Source organism: Canis lupus, chromosome 15 (genome assembly GCF_011100685.1).
Source record: "Canis lupus familiaris isolate Mischka breed German Shepherd chromosome 15, alternate assembly UU_Cfam_GSD_1.0, whole genome shotgun sequence".
Lineage (NCBI taxonomy): Eukaryota > Metazoa > Chordata > Mammalia > Carnivora > Canidae > Canis > Canis lupus.
Window position 1 is genome coordinate 28946141 of NC_049236.1, and position 17613 is coordinate 28963753.

General features: G+C 36.0%; 1 long non-coding RNA gene across 1 annotated transcript in view; it reads right to left on the reverse strand.

Moving 5' to 3' along the window:
- LOC111098893 overlaps window positions 1-17613 on the reverse strand; it is a 353549-nt gene that overhangs the window by 123317 nt on the left and 212619 nt on the right. The gene's annotated exons all lie outside the window — the stretch shown is intronic.

Here is a 17613-nt window from a genome sequence, read left to right on the forward strand (position 1 = left end):
ACCACTGTTTCTGCTCTTAATTTAAGGGATCTGGTAATTCAAGTCCCTATTTGTCTGCATCACTAGTTTATGTCTAAACTGTGCTGGCAGATACATCAGGTTACTAAAGCCCTAGTCGCAATGATGCACACTAGATACAAAGAGCCTAGGAAAGTAGATTCCCTTTGTAGAATCCCATTTCACTTTGTTTACACTGAAACTTTCTTCCTTCTTTCTTTCTTTCTTTTCTTTCTTTCTTTCTTTCTTTCTTTCTTTCTTTCTTTCTTTCTTTCTTTCTTTCTTCTTTCTTTCTTTCTTTCTTCTTTCTTTCTTCTTTCTTTCTTTCTTTCTTTCTTTCTTTCTTTTTTTCTTTTGAGAGTGCAAGGGCATGAGGGGGGTGGTGCAGGGGGTGCAGAAGGAGAGGTAGGGAGAGAATCTCAAGCAGGCTCTGCATCCAACACAGAGCCCAAAGCAGGGCTAGAGCTTAGGACCCTGAGATCATGGCCTGAGCCAAAGACAAGAGTCAGACACTTACCCAACTGAGACACTTGGGTGCCCCTGAAACGCCTCTATTTCATTTGGTCAAGAAAATATATATCATAAGACCTTATTCTGATAATTCTAATCTTTCCATCTTATCAATTCATAGAATTCAGGAGTAAACAGAAGTTTAAAAAAAAAAAAGTTTACCTTTTCCAAAGGAGACAGACTTTTAAATTTTTCTTTCAATCTCTAAAATCAACATATTATGACTTGAAAACAAATAAATATGGGTGAATTATAGGTATGTTTATATATTCCTGAACACATAAGAGATTTATTCTGAAAATTCCATAATTTTATGAATTGTTAATTAATAGATTATAATACCTTTTCCCTCTTTTCCAACCACATGTTTTCCTCTACCCAAACAAGAAGTTAAAAACTGGCCAAGCAAATAAAAACTACTCCAGTTATTCTACTCACAGTCACTTAATGCAAGAAATCCGTTAAACAAGTTTCAAAGAACTTTAAAACAGAAAGGGAACACTGCCCTGACAAATATATAGTAACTGCAGGAAATAGCTACCACCCACAGGGATGGTGAAAAAAGGAAGAAATTAGTGTTATTAGAACCTAGGATCCTGGAAGAGAAGATCCGCAGAGCTGGGACACAGGACATTAAGGGAATTGCCTGGCTGGTGCTGCTACCTCTGAAAGAACACAATGAGGCTAGTTCTGGGAGTATCAAAGGGGGAAAATGATAATAATTAAAAATAAATAAAACAAGAAGTAAGCCAACTGCTGCTGCCAAGGTGAAAGGTCACTCTTGGCTTTCTAGTTTCCCTCTAACTAGAACCCTTACTGGTAGAAAATAGGGAACCCACTGGGAAATGAAAAATGTAGTTTGCAGAAACACAGCTCTAATATCATAAAGCCATAAAGGGAGAGCCTGGATCTCAGAGATAATAGCTTAGTAACTAACAACACCTTTTTCTAATTGAATGGGGTAATATATAGCTGATGTTCTTTAATTTTATCAAACCAAAAATAATTTTACTTTTCTAAATGTTTTACAGATTTTAACCATTTGTGGTTCTGAAGATACTCTAAATATAGGAAAATAATTTGATTTCTAAAAGTAGTTAAACTTCAACCATTTTCCATAGGGGATGGAAATGTGTAGAGTGGACCTTACTTTCAGGTCTAGCTTTCTTGCTTATGTATTATACATCTTGGATCACTTATTAACTTCTCTGCCTCCAAGTATTTTTATATGTAAAATGTGATTTACAGATATCTTCCAGGTTTTTCACAGAGGCATTATGAGGATTGAATTAGAAAACATATGTTAATTATTTTTTGATAAAGTATACAAATATTATTGTGAAAAACCATACAAATATTTGGGTACAAAATGGCATTGACTTTCTCTCCATTCTATTCCAGGTATCAGTGAAATCTCTTATGCAAAAGACCATAATCCCAGAGACAGAACTGTTGAGAAATGTCTGCTCAGAATACTCAAGATGAGAAGATCCTGCAGGGTAATTTGTAAACATGCAACCTGGCTAGAAAGTATAGCACCTGTGGTAGTATAGCCCATTAATTCTCAGAATTTTAGATGAAAAAAAAAAAAAAAGATTATAGGCAAAGTGAAGGTGCTGTGTAGAAAAGGAACAACTAATTTGCCACTTTTACTGATAGGGATCAGTAGAATTTCAAAACAGTGGCAAAAGATGCTTTAAGAATGATTTTATGGTTGTGGCCAGAAGAACATCCATAGTGTAGAAGAGAGAAAAAAAAATTCTACTACAGAACTCTGTCCCTTATGAAGATAAATGCAAAAATTCTAAACTAGATTTTAGCAAATAGTATTCAGTAGTATATAAAAATGATAAAACATCAGGACTAAATAGGGCTTATCCCATGAATGCAAGACTGTTTTCAAATTTATTTTTTTTTAAAGATTTTTATTTACCTATTCATGAGAGACACAGAGAGAGGCAGAGGGAGGAGCAGACTCCATGCAGGGAGCCTGATGTGGGACTCAATCCCAGCACCCCGGGATCACACCCTGAGCCAAAGGCAGGAGCTCAACCACTGAGCCAGCCAGGCATCTCCAAATATAAAATTAATATTATTCACCATATTAGTAATCTCAAAAGAGGAAACTACATTATCATCCCATTAAATTCAGAAAAATCAGTTGGCAAAATCCAACATCCATTCTGGAAAGAAAAAACTAATTAATAATAGAAGAGAATTTTCTTTTCTTTTTTTTTTTTTTTTTGAAAGATTTTATTTATTTATTCATGAGAGGCACAGAGAGACAGAGAGACAGAGAGACAGGGACACAGGCAAAGGGAGAAACAGGCTCCATGCAGGGAGCCTGATGTGGGACTTGATCCCTGGACTCCAGGATCAGGCCTTAGGCCAAAGGCAGGCACTAAACTGCTGAGCCACCCAGGGATCCCCTTAAATGCTCATTTAAAAAAGGCTAACATAAAATAGAACATACACCTAAAAATGAACACTAAAACCATAAAACTACTAGAAAAAAAAATGAGAAAAACTGGGTAACCTTAGGTTTGGCAAAGATTTCTTAGATAATAGTACAAAAGGAGAAAATGATATATTGTACTTCAACGAAATTAAAATATTTGCTTTTCAGAAGATGCTGTTAATAGAGACTAGCTACAGACTGAGTAAAAACATATGTAAAATATGTCTGAAAAGGCACTTACACATAAATAACTTTTGAAAAAAGACAAACTAAACTAATGTAGACAAAATATTTGATACCTTATCAAATAAAATATTTGGATGGCAAGTAAGCATATGGAAAGATACTTAACATCATTTATAGCCATTATTTTTTTTTAATTTTTTTTATTTATTTATGATAGTCACAGAGAGAGAGAGAGGCGCAGAGACACAGGCAGAGGGAGAAGCAGGCTCCATGCACCGGGAGCCCGATGTGGGATTCGATCCCGGGTCTCCAGGATCACGCCCTGGGCCAAAGGCAGGCGCCAAACCGCTGCGCCACCCAGGGATCCCTTTTTTTTTTTTTTTTTTTTTTTTCATTTATAGCCATTATTAATCTTATATTACTGTGCAAAACAATAGAGCTAAATTATCTAGCACATGATTAAGCAGAACCAATTCTGTGGAAAGATAAGTATAGAACCAGAGGTGATGGAATATCCAGAAATCATGGAGAGGAATTTGGATTTTCAGAGGATAAAGACAGTGGTGACTCGAACCAATCTTATCGCATCTTTTCCGTATCTTAAAGTCAGGGGAATTCATGTTTGCACTAGATTAGATGCATATAGACATAGGAAAAAATATCACAATTGGCCATAATTAGATCTATGGAAGTGATTATGATCGATTTGTATTGTCTTATTGGTACTTCTCTGTATATTCCATACTTATTACAGTAAAACTATCTCATTTTATAATTAAAATGTTTTTCAAATATGTCTAAATATAGACATATACTCCAAACAAACAACAATGTACTAAATTATCATTAGCATTTTAGAGACTAAAGTTGGTGATTCTGTAATCTTACAATAAATGTGAACACATATAAAAATCCAAGGGTGATTTTATTTTCTGCTTTGATAGGAGACATAAAGAAAGTAGCACCATCCAAACAATTTCACTAATTACTTTCATTTTATTAACAATAAGTAAGAACTTTTGAGATTGATAGAATGACAAAGCAAAGGTGAAGGGCACAATCAGTCTTGGTAAACATTTATCAAGATTACATTGCAAATCAATTAAAATTACTGTTTAAATCAGTACAGTTCATCTCCTTGGAATGAAAGGACACATTGGGAATACAAGGGCCACACTCAATTTGTATGTGTTCTCAATGCAAGACAGAGAGAATACAGAAGAAAGGGATGAATGGTAAAAGGGCAATCAGCTTGTAGCCAATACTTGATGATGAACAACTGAGTAGAAGTAGTAAGCCTATTTACAAAAATTAGATTTTTCATGAATTTAAAAAATGTAATTGTTGCAACATAAAGAACAAGTTCATTACAAAACAATATGAGTTGTTCTTTGATCTGATTACTTTGCTATATTTAAGAGTTCATCAAGACATTTAAAGTATGAATTTAGGTTATCAGTCAACAAGAAAAGGTCATCAGCTCAAGCCTGCAGACTCTTTTACACAAAGGATTTTCCAAGAGGATCCTGATGAAACATCACTGTTCAGCCACAAAAGATGAGTAGGCAGGACCAGCTGTGTGATTATATGACCTGCGCAGTTGCTCAGTACCCTGAATTTAGCGTGGCTCACACCTGGCTTAAGTTCTGCTGTCATTCTCTTAAAATTCTTAATACTTTCTACACAAGAAGTCCGATATTTTTGTATTTTTGTTTTGTGCTGAACCTTGAAAATTAGGTAGTCCATCCTGAGAGTCATAGTAACTAAATTAAAACTGAGGAGGTAAAGAAGAAAGACCCACATTCTGAACGGCAAAAAAAAGAAGAAGAAAGAAAGGAAAGGAAAGAAAGAAAGAAAAAAGAAAAGAAAAGAAAGAAAAGAACAAGAAAAAACAATAAAGAAAAGAAAATAACAAGAAAAAAATAAAGAACTAAAATAATCCCGAAAAGAAACCACGACCCTCACCCCCCCCCCCCTCCCTCCCTCACTAACCACCTCCCCTACCCCTCCCTCCCCTCCCTCCCCTCCATCCCCTCCCCGCCCCCTCCCAGCCCCTCAATCCCCGAAAGCCAGCAGAAAAAAAGGAATTCCATATATGTAAAGGTCATAAAGTGTTATATGGGTTCATGAAAATAAAAATAACTCTGTATTCCTAAAGATCAAAAGGGAAAATTGTACTTGGCAAGGCCAGTACCACAGAAAACCAAATCCTTAAGAGCCTTTTAGGTCAACTTACAAATTTTGTTTTAGTTCAAGTCTTCTAGAAAGCAGATGCCAAGACAGAACTAGAAGTGCAAGAGACTTAGTGGGAAAAAATGCCTGTAAAAATTTACAGTATTCAGGAAAAGCCTTCAGACCACTACACAGAACTAACATTTGGAGAAAAGGAGGATTGATTGTACAGGAATAAAGATTGCAGTGCAGCTTCAGTAGAGTTGATGTAGGCTGTAGGAGCCCCAGAGCATGGATTGCCCTTTAGAGGAATAAGAATGGTCCAGTTCTAACATCCTCACTATGTTCAGTCACTAGCCATCAGCATCGTGGGGACAGAGTCACCTTGGCGAGAACCTTGAGACAGATCTTATAGGTGAATGCTGTCAGCTAATGCCACTCCTCACAGTAGGTTCTCTCCTGAAAAAAAGATCTGAGTGCAGTTTCAGAGGTGTGAACTTGGTCTTCCAGAATTTAATGATTCTTATTACACGAGCCAAACTTCCAATATGTGGATTATCCAATGACCAGTATGTGATTCCAATCATACACGTAGGTACTGGCAAAATGACCAAATGGTGGATCTATTGACACTGTGGATCCAGAGTAAGCTGAATTTTAGCTAGAAATTCATTTGTTACCTGACCATCGCATGTCCTCAGTCTAGCAGGAAGCTACAATGATGCTTTGTATCTTCAAGTATCCATGCCAACTAAGTTCCTGAGTCTAATTGTTTCTTAAATGTTGGGATATTCCACTTTCTCCAGGATTCAATCAACCAGTAAATTGCCATGGGTACCAATATTGAGAGAATCTTTATAATATGTCCTTACTGTGGTGCTACAGTTATTCTTGTAAACCTACACATCTTTTTTGTCAGTGTTATGCAGACCTTAAAATTGGGATTGTGACTTTATATTGAGGCAACTGTCCTTATTGCTCCTACCTCCTTGACTTTTTCTGATCAGTAGATGCTAAATAGAACCCTAAGTGACTGCCCTTGTATTTGTCTGTAGGGATCCCATGTTATATCGATCTCCACAATGACTTGCACAAGATCTCTTGGCTATCCATTGTTTATGCAAATCACTGTAAAAACTGTAGATCCGTGCCTTCTGGTGGTTAAGCATCACCACCACCACTTGACATCTGTTGTTTTGGGCGTCCTCAATCCTCATTGCGTCATTTAATAAGACAAGTTATTTATTTATTTTTTTAAAGATTGTATTCTTTCCTGAGAGACACAGAGAGAGAGGCAGAGACACAGGCAGAGGGAGAAACAGGCTCCATGTAGGGAGCCCGATGTGGAATTCGATCATGGATCTCCGGATCACGCCCTGATCCAAAGGCAGATGCTTTACCATTGAGCCACCCAGGTGTCCCAACGAGACAAGTTCTTTTTCTTTTTATCTTTTTTTAATTTTATTTTATTTATTTATTCATGAGAGACACACAGAGGGAGGCAGAGATAGCCAGAGGGAGGAGGCAGCTCAGGTACTATAACTATTTCAACTTGTCCATATTCTTAAACTGTTTTTATCCTTTCCTCTACCATGTGGCATTGCTCAGTGTTAGCCTCTTCTTTCTCTATTCTCCTATGATCCACTCTAGCCATAAATTTTCTCTATCATGTGGGCTACTTGACAGGAGGTTAAAACCCATGTCTCAGATAAGTGCCTCTCAATTAATTCTTGCTCATCGAGTCTACATAAACTGGTGATGTCTTGAATATTGTTAGCTTCTCCTTACTGATACCTGTGTCCTCCTCTGGTTGTCATTTTGGATTGAGTCCAAGTCTCTCTCTCTCTCTCTCTCTCTCTCTCTCTCAATTCTGTATGTTCTCTTCTTTCTCATATGTATTCCATCACTGATTCAGGAAAAACATGTGCCCTCTTCCTTAATAATCTCAAAAGGTTCAGAAATCATTTGGCTGATCTATCAGCTAGAAGCCGTTCTCTGCCCCCTTAGATTTACTAAGTGGAAGTTAAATCTGCCTCCAACCATGGTGGACAGATATTAAACTCTCTCATAGGCTCTCTGAAGTTCTTATCTCTTGTCCTGGTATAAGGAAGTAGGGGATTTACCTCTCTTTTGGATGAGGGCAGGGAGGGGTAATCACATCATTATACCAATTCTCTTTAAATAAATTGTCCTCAGCATGCCTAGTGGCTCAGTCAGTTAAGTGTCTGATTCTTGGTTTCACCACAGGTCATGAAAGATCATGGGTCTTTGGAAGGAGCCCCATGCAGGGTTCTGTTCTCAATGAGTCTGCTTGAAAGATTTCCTCTGCCCCCTCCTCATCCAAATAAATACATAAATCAAAAAAAAAAAAAAAAAAGCTTCCTTTTCAAATTCTCTCCAATCTTCTTCCCCAGATCCTTTCATAATGTCTGTAGGTTTGAAGACTTTTGAGAGTGTCCTAAGCCCTTCCCTAACAATCATCAAACGTATCAATGCCAACTAAAATGTTGGGTTAACTAGATTAGTACCTCATTCAGATAATCATATGCACTATATCTTGGTATTTCAAGATATTGCAAATTTAACATCCAGTTACAGTTACATGGAGTGATTTTAGCACTTTCAGTTAAGTGACAGATTGCAGTGAGTGTGAGGTGAAAAATGAAGAAAGTAAGAGTAACATACTTTGTTAAGAGTTCTGTTTCTTGATGGGGATGAATAGGACAGTCTAGAGGGATAGTGAAGTTATAGAAGTAAGACTGTTGTATTTGGTTTTATGGTTAAAATGTAATTCAATGTTAAAGGATTTTGAAAAGATGCAAAGAGAGATTGATGATAAACAGAGAGAAGATAATAGATAGTCCACAATCCTTACAAATGTAGAAGAGTCCTGGTAGAGAGATAAGCTTTAGAAAGGAAAAGACAAGGAGAAAAAGGAAAAGACAGGTCAGGTAGAGGTAAAACAACTACATAGGACTGGTGCCTTTTCCTCTTTGATTTCTTCTTTCTCTGTAAATTAGAAGTTGAGGACATCTCAAGAGAGTGAAAGATAATTTTGAGGAGAACTTGAAATATGCTCCATAGAGTTTGGGAACATATATGAATTACCTATTTTATTCTTCTCTTCTGGGAAAAAAAAAAAACAAAGAAACAAAAAAACTGCATGCAGGAAGTTGCCTGGAGCTGTCAGCGAGGAGTGAAGATGGGAACAGCTGATCAAACTACACACTCACCATTTTACATTGTGTGAGTTCTACATGTCACATCATGTGTGAGCCCCTTAGGGGGAAGAAAACAGGTGTTTATAGTTTGGTTGATGTGAGCAGCTTACATTTGAGAGAGCTGTTTCCCTGAAAAAGTGACATAGTAGGGTCCTTTGACGGTAGGACCTGAGAGATGGGGTACAATCATAAAGATAGTTAGAGTAATGGTCTCTTAAAGAGTGTAAGCATGGAAAGGTGTCTCTGCAAAACTCACAAATGTATCTCTGTGGAATAGCTTGGATGCCTGCCATGATAGAGAGCATCAATAAGAGTCAGTCAGGAGAGAGTTAAAAATAGCATTAACAATATAACAATATTTAGTCCTTCCATTCTACCCTTTTCCCCCCACACTGGCCTTTTGATTTACACAGAGTAAGGGCTTAATATCTATGACATTGGACTTTTTTTTTTTTTTTTGAAACTCATCTTATGCTTAAAAATTAGCACAAAGCTACAGGATCATACCAGCAGTGGAGGGAGTTTGACCAAAAGGATGGGAGTGAAACCAGATGAACATGGTAGAAAGCATTAATGGGAGAAACACAGAACCACTTTCTTTGTTTACCCCTTTAGCCCTTTCAATAAACTCTTTACGTTCATACTATTTAACCTGCACTGCTGACTAAAAATACCCAGATAATTATCTAAGTTTGCATATAAGTTTTATAAGAAAATGAAAAGAATTTCCAACATAAAAAATTGAAACTGTCCATATTTCCCTTCCCCAAATCTTAAAAGAGAGGTATAATTTTGCTAGCTAAACATAGATGGTTGGGTTAAGACAGAGCAGGGGAAGATTCCAAGTAAAGTTTAGTGTGAATAAAGGAAGTAAACATATATAATCTGGCTCTATTTTGTCTAGAGCATTTAGGCAAGGCTTGAGCCATAGAAACCTGAGCAAGGCAAAAGGGTCACAGCATCCACTGAGCTGAATGCAAACAAACTCATTAAGTGAGCTACCCTGAAATAGCCATAAGTCCTAACTGACCAATGACAACCAAGCAGAGTTCCTAAAATTAACTAAAAAGGGAAAATCCCCTACATCCTCATTCCTCCTCACTCTGCTCTATAACTGTGGTCTCTCACCACTGCCTCATGGCAGACAGTCTCTCCTTTGCTGTGCTGCCCCTTGCTCCCTGGCAATGTATTCAATAAACCTTTATCTCTTTTTGTTCTGCCTCCTATGAATTCTTTAACTTTCTTTAACTGCCTGTGCTGCCGGCCTCTCCATCCAATCAGGACACTCCTATAGAGCAGAGCTCAGCAAACTGTTTTCAGTAAAGGACCAGAAAGTATTTTAAGCTCTGCGAGTCAAATGGCCTGTATTGTATAGACTCAACTCTGCCACTGTAGAGCAAAAGCAGCCATAGACAATACCTAAATACATGGGTGTGGCTGCATTTCAATAAGGTTCTATTTGCAAAAACAAAGAGTGGGCTCGATTTGGCCCACAAATCATAAAACACTGACCCCTCTTCTAGAGCATAGAGACAAGAAGAGCTAAGCAATAGAGGCTGTGTAATGAGATGCTTCCTTTTATTACTAAGATTAGAGCTTCATTTTGGTGACAGTGTGGGCGAGGTGATGGGCAATAGTGATTAGGATGTGAAAACTCTGGGAAAGATTCCTCTCTGTTCAGATATTTGTAACATAAGCCAACTAATTTATCTCCAAGCGTGCTCCTATTCCTTCTATCAATCAATGGCATCACATTTTATTAATTAAGATAAATTAGAACAACCTTATCTTCATTTGTCTAGTCTTCATAGCTTACCTTACCTCCATGCCCTAAAAGCATCAGTAAGCTTAGGGAAGATATTTGATACGACAAAATATCAAGAGCTTTTATAGGCTGAGAAATCAGGATAGACAATATAAAGAAATCAGTGATTCAAAGGTCTTGGTGCTGTCTCAGGAAATTTGCTCATGGAAAACAGGAGAAATGGAAGGAATAGTTGCCCTCCACAACTCCATCTATTTGGTGACCTGTCTTGCTGTGAAATGCAGAGGATGGTGATTAGGGGGGAAAATTGGAAGTTGCTATAAGAGAAGAGATCTGATGGATAGTCATTCTCAGAGAAGGTCTGCAGGAGTGAGTTTTCAGCAAATCTGGAAACTGATCACCAGCTAGGATAAGCAAGAACATGAAATTTTCTTATCCTTTCTATAGGGAAAGAGATAAAAAACAAAAACCTTATCAGTATAATTACCACTAGCTCTGGAGTGATACCAGAAAATGTGAATCCCTGAAAATGTGTCAGGTGTTGGGGAGAGATTTTAGGGAAGAGAAGAGATATTAAATAGGTTTAGCAGAAATTGCAATCTATAATTTTCAGAACTGAGCAAATTCAATGCCAAACACAGGGTCTATGAGAGCACCATTTGCTGTCTAGTGGCCTTTCCTGAATCCAGCGGGACATGGGCCAGTCTGAGAACCTTGAGAAATTCCTTGGGACAGAATGAGTGACCACAGCTGTATGGCCCAACATCTACCAGAAGCTTGCCCTGCTAAGGAGTCAGAGGAGAGTGAGGAAATGAGAATGATTTATCCCAGAGAGCCTTTGCTGAGCCAGAGAGAAAAGCTGACCCTGAAAACCTGGATAAAAGATTAGTTGCTATATTTGCACATAAATAGTCTTGAACATGTGCTGCTACCAGATCCTCACACCAAAGATCTTAAGGAGATATTTATAACTATTAAACCAGGCTCCTACCCTCTCAGGGAATCTGGGAAATAGGGGTGGACCTTGAGAAAGACATTCCACTGGTTGTAAAACTGACACAAAGCTTTTAATAAGATTTGCCTATCAAAGGGGCAGAGACACAATTTACAATTGCAAGTTCTCAAAAGTAAATGTTCTAAGAAAAGGGAGGTCAAGGGCCTAAAGGCAAAAAAAGAGGCCTTCTTGGACAGCTTCCAGAAAGAACTTCTCTGACACACCTTGATTTCAGACTTTTTAGCCCCAAAACTATAAGAGAATAAATTTCTTTTTTTTTTTTTTTAAGACACTTAATTTGTGGTAATTTGTTACAACAACCCTAGTAAATTATATAATGCTCTGCCACTGAAGATACCTCTGGGTTAGTGATGGTGGTGGATTGTCACTTTGGTTCCAAGAAGACACAGAAAATCTGAGTGATAAAAACATCCTCCAAAGAAAAAGCATAGTTATAAAGGGCTAAAATAAGACGTTATTTCAGTGATTAAAGCTGTCTCTAAGTTTAAATAGACTGAATAGTTACAAGTGAATTTTGTTATTACTGCAAGTATCTCTCTGTTCTTTAGATTGCCTATGTGTCTACCCTTCCCAACATTGGGAAAATAAGTCTTACTCAGCTCTTTCCCAAGTGTCTGGCATGTGATATTACTTAAATACTTGCTGAATGCATGAATGCAAGAATTAAGACAGATAGTTACCAAAGTCAAATGTTGCCCTCTCTTCATCTTCCAAAACTCAAAACATCTAGTTTAAAGTTTGTTGCCTTTATTTTCTGTATCCCACAAAATTTAATCTCTTTTTGTTAGCCAGGATGCAACAGGAAGTTATTCAAATAAGAGGGCTAAAAGCTATCAGCAGAAGGGAGGAAAGGCAGGGACAAAAGCAGGAAAGGAATGTATTTTGTTTTGTAGAACCAACACTTGGGGCTAAGGAGGCACTCAGCTAGGTGTTTCAGGTGTAGCCCTTTGCTAGGTATGTGTCACCTGATAGCCCCTTATGTAAACCCATGTGAGCTGAGGACCTGCTCAGAAGTCTCCCAGCATTGTCCTGAAACTAACTCATTATAATACTAAGATCTCCTTCTAGGGGTGGGGCTTTCTGCCATTTTTTGAACATATTGACATGCTAGGCATGCACAATTGTCCAGAACTGCCTATGCAAGATATCTGACCCCGCCCCCTAATACACTGAATAAAAGCTTCCCTTTCAAACCCCATAGGGAGACAGTGCTTTGAGAGCCAACTCCCTATCTCCTTATTTGTCACAAGTAGAAAATTTCCTTGCTTTCAATATTTCCTTGGGCTATATTAAATTTGACACGTACCAAATGGCAAACCCCTTGAGTTCCCTTACAGATTCTCCATCTTCCTTGCTATGGCTTTAAATCAGAGAACGCCTGCCATATTGCTCCTACACTATTTCCACAATTTCATGTCTCTAGATTTTACTCCTCCAATTCATTCATTACAGTGCTTCTAATCATTCATCTAAAATAAAATTGTGGTTATTCTCTTCCCTTGATCAATACATTTCATACCCTTTCCCTATGAGCACTAGTGTAAATCCAAAAGCTCATCTCTCACATGCCATTTCTAACTCCACCATACAGGAGAGTATCAATGCCTTTTCACACTCATTCCTTAAGTATCAATGCCTTTTCACAGTCATTCCTGCCTTGCCCACTCTCACTTTGCCTACTCTACAAACACACTTACCATTCTATGTTTAAGCATCAATTCCACTGTGAAGCTTGCCTGATATCATCTCACTAATTTGCCTTTTTCATGTGTGTCTCATATTCTTTTCTTGCAATGTTTTAATTATTTTGTCAAAAGATTATCTCCTCTACTTAGATGATGTCTTACTTATCTTAGTATAATTCTCACCTCCTCTGACCATTGCCCAAAGCAGTTGTTAAATGGATGCTGATGTGAGAATTAATGAACAAATAAATTTATTAAATCAGGAAAAATGCAAATAGATCTACTAAGATTAATAATAGCTAATATAACTTTAAAACATAAAGAACTAGAGGTCTAAGACAAAGTAACTTAGATCCAGGAGTTCTATGAAAGTCATTAAGTAAATTTGTTGTGTCAGCGTAGTATTTATAGATAAAGATATAACATTGTTTTAAACAATAAATTTTCTGAAAATATATCATGTAGGATGATACTAAACTAATTTACATCAAATTTTATTTAGACTCTAGCATCTCTCATCCTATTCTTTCAATTACCTAGGTCAATGCATTTTTTTTGTATTCTGAAATACACAACGATGTTTTATACTGCTTAACAAGAACTCCTGGGTGTTTTATAATAATGAAGATATTAATTTTTCACCACAATTTTCCTGTTTCAATTAAATTAATAAAGATAAAATAAAATAAGGATGAGATTAAGAAAATAAAGTTAGGTAAATAAAGATTTTGTGACATGTTGACAATACAAAATCCCTGGAGAATAAAAGTTCAGTAAGATTTTTTTTTTTAATTGCCACTTAGGGATTTATATACTACTTAGACTTATGGCATAATTTGGGCATTTCAAACAATGCAAGTCTTTTAAGCCATAGATGTAAAATACCATAAAATTCACCAAGGAATAAAGCTAAAGTTAAACTTTATTTAAAATACTATACTTTGAAAAACTTTATTTGAAAAAAGTATTTAAAAATGTAAAATTATAGCACTAGTATAGTTTGCCAGGTATAATATGAAGTACTTAGGTAAATAATTTAAGTACCTGTGATACTTAACATTTGTTAATTTGGAATTATAAATTATTTTCATTTTTACATTAAAATTAGTCCTCTGAATGAGAATCACATGAATCAAATACACAGTACTTTGGATTAGATTGAATTATTTTACCCCTCCTGTAGCATAATAGAAAGTGTGTTGATGTTAGCATCAGACAAATCTGGATGTGAATCCTGCCCATATCATGTAGAAGCAGTGTACTTTGAAAACGTGTTGCTTATACTTTCTGAGGTTCAGAGATTTTCCAATATGTCCTATAAAAAGAAATTTGAATCTGATTAAACAAAATTCCATTATTTGATATGTAAGCTCCCCTCCAAAACAATGCTAAATGTTGACTCTACACTATACACACACATACACACAATAATATGTATATATAATCTCTATTTTCCATTAATTATCCATTCTGTACAGCATGCATAAAAAGAAACAAGATACATAGACTATGTTTGTGTGAATATAGGTGTATATGAGTCTGCATGTGTACATATAAGGGTACTAAAATCTAGAGTGAAAACATGTCCTTGTCATTCAAAAGAATAAAAGTTCTCTAGTTAGGAAAAAAACGTTAAGTGTTGCTTAGACTTATTGTCACCTGAATGATGTTCTCCCAATGGATAGTGTTTTGCTTTATTTTTATTGATTTAGTTTATTTCAGTGAAGCCATGGATCTTATCCTCAAGGAACAGAGTACTACTCACATAAATTTTGCCTGTCCTTTTCCAAAGAGAGGCCTCCTCTTCTGGACACCCCAAAATGTTGGGAGACAGTACATAGAACAAAGGGCTAGATGGCTTCTCTTCATAAATAAGCAATTGAGATATAATACAAGACAAAATTATTGTCTCTGCAGCACATTAACCTGCTTTCAGTATGAATTTTGGAATTGAATTGGCTTCCATACCACCATTCAAATAGTTACAAGTCTGCTATTTGAGTTATTTCTGGGGTTAAAGAGCCAAAATCCTTGGCTGCAGGATATGCAGCGTCCTTGTTAATAGCTGATCTGTCCTTTATGGATGATTGTCATGTATTGAGGTCACACACTGTATGTCTTCCTGCTGAACATTATGCAATTTTGGGGAATTTTTTTTTTTAGTAAGAGTTAATTATTCTATAATAGAGACATAGAGAAGAGAAAATAGAAGGATAATTGTTCAATAAGCATGGTTGACATGAGCTAACATTGCTGAATTCTTAAGAAAATATATACAACTTTAATAATAAAAATACAGCAGGAACCAAGTGCTTTACCCTCACCTGAATAGATGCTTTTTTAAAAACACAGTTCAAATGAGGTCCTTCTCTCAAGCCAAGTTAGCTCCTATTTTTTTTCCTGTGTTCCCATGCCATTTTGCACATTCTCCTCCATTATAGCCCCAACCTTTTCCCTGCGTGTTTCCAACCTCCATTCTTCAAAGGCAGGGACTCAAAATAATATATCTCAGTATATTTAGCGCCTCATAAAGAACCAGACATTTAATTCTCAACAGGAGCTCAAAAATGTTTAATGAATAAATGAATGAAGCACTGTATAAGTCCACAAAGTATATGTAGTCAAAGAATGAGAGAGGGTCATTCTAGCTAAAAGTGACAGGAACCTATCTCATGTTAGCATAAGCTTAAAGAATTATATTAGTACATATGACTGGGGTGTTCAAGGACAAAGTAGACTTTAGCACAGCAAGTAGAAATTATTTTCTTAAAGCTCTGGACAAAAATCGTGGTCAGAACTCTGATAATCAGCACTGGCTTCCTCTGGTTAAGCTATCTGGGGTTATTTACCTATTTCTATAGGGTCATTTGGGCTAGGCTAAAGCTCATTTAAATTGTATGGAATGGGTTTCTCATGGAAAAGAATGTGTCTCTAAAAAAAAAAAAAAAAAAAAAAAAAAAAGGATATGAATGCTCTGCAGGCCAAAAAATCATATGTTGACTCAAGTCAAAATCATGTAGAAATATGTCAAGCACCTGGGTAAACAAACAAATATCCAACAAGAAATCTCCTAAACCATTCTTCTTTGACTCCAATACATGAATATCTCTAAGCTGTCAAAACATTCATTTATCCCCACATGTATTTATTTATTCATTTATTTAACAACTTTTGAGACTATTTCATGTTCTATACATTGTGCCTAGGTGCTAGCTTAGCTGGGAAGGCAGACACATAAATAGATGACTACAAAAAGATCATTAATTCCTTTGACCTTTATGGAATATCCTTTAAACAATTAGCTTAAATTAGCTTCATGAGAGAGTAGTGACTAATTCATTTGAACAATACATGGTTCTGTAATGTCAATACTGATTTTTTTTCCATGATTACACTTTAATACCTAGTCACATTAAAACCCAGAGTAAACTGAACACAAACCCATTCGTTTGTTTGATTTTCTCTGTGGACATTCTGGAAAATGTATCATATTACCCTTTTGAGCACATCTTTGTGATATTTCTGTTTCTTCTTTACTTCATTTTAAAGGTAGAAGACGAATTTTAGTTATTTTTAGTTTTATTTAGTTTAAAAATAGGCATTCGGTGTAGATTTCTTATCATCAGTTATTCTTTTCTTCACTTTATTCTTAAATTGGAATTCAGTATTAGGTAATTGCACAGTGACTCATTTTTGGTATTCAACTGAAATTGCATTGTGAATGATTTAAGAAAATTAAACTGAATAATTTACATACATTTAAAGAAGAAAAAAATTCTACACTGTATGAGGCAATACAACAAATAACAAAAGTGAAAAGAAAATTAGTTGTATACAAAAGAATCTAAATTTTCAAAAAGAAAAACAATTTTCTATTTTTTAATATAAAGGATAATTTTTAAATAAATAAAGACTATGCATTTATATTATAAAAATAATTAATTTTAAAACATTTTCTTCTACTCTTATTATTGTCTAGTTGAAGTTAATTGCTCTGACAAGATATGCCAATGCAGCTGATTATTGGTCCCATCTGTATTTTCATTTTTCTCTTTTTTAAAAGCTATGGACCACCTCTGATACATGGTTCTAATTTGTTTTCGATGACTAAAGGATCACAAGGCCTTTGCATACCTTAAATATATGTACCTTTTCTCTTATTCCACATTTTGCTTATTTTTCTGTGTGCTATCACTAGTGCTATTGTGGGATCTTATCTCTTTATATAAAATATTTTTCCCATGTAAGAAAAAAACATTTATTTTTCTAAAGATTTTTTTATTTATTTATTTGAGAGAGAGAGAGAGCACACAAGCATGGGGAGAGGCAGGGGGAAAGGGAGAAGCAAACTCCCCACTGGCTTGGAAGTCTGACGTGGGGCTCAATCCCAGGACCATGATCTGAGCTGAGGGCAGGTGCTTAACCATCTGAGCCACCCAGGTGACCCCCCCAAAAAAATTATGTAAAAAAAATTACCTTTGAAATGAGATACAATGCTAAAATCGTATGTGTAAGAATAAAGTTGTTTCTTAGAGGCTGGCACTCCACAGATATTCAAAGAACAATAATCATCGTAAATCTACAATGAAAATAACTGTAGATAA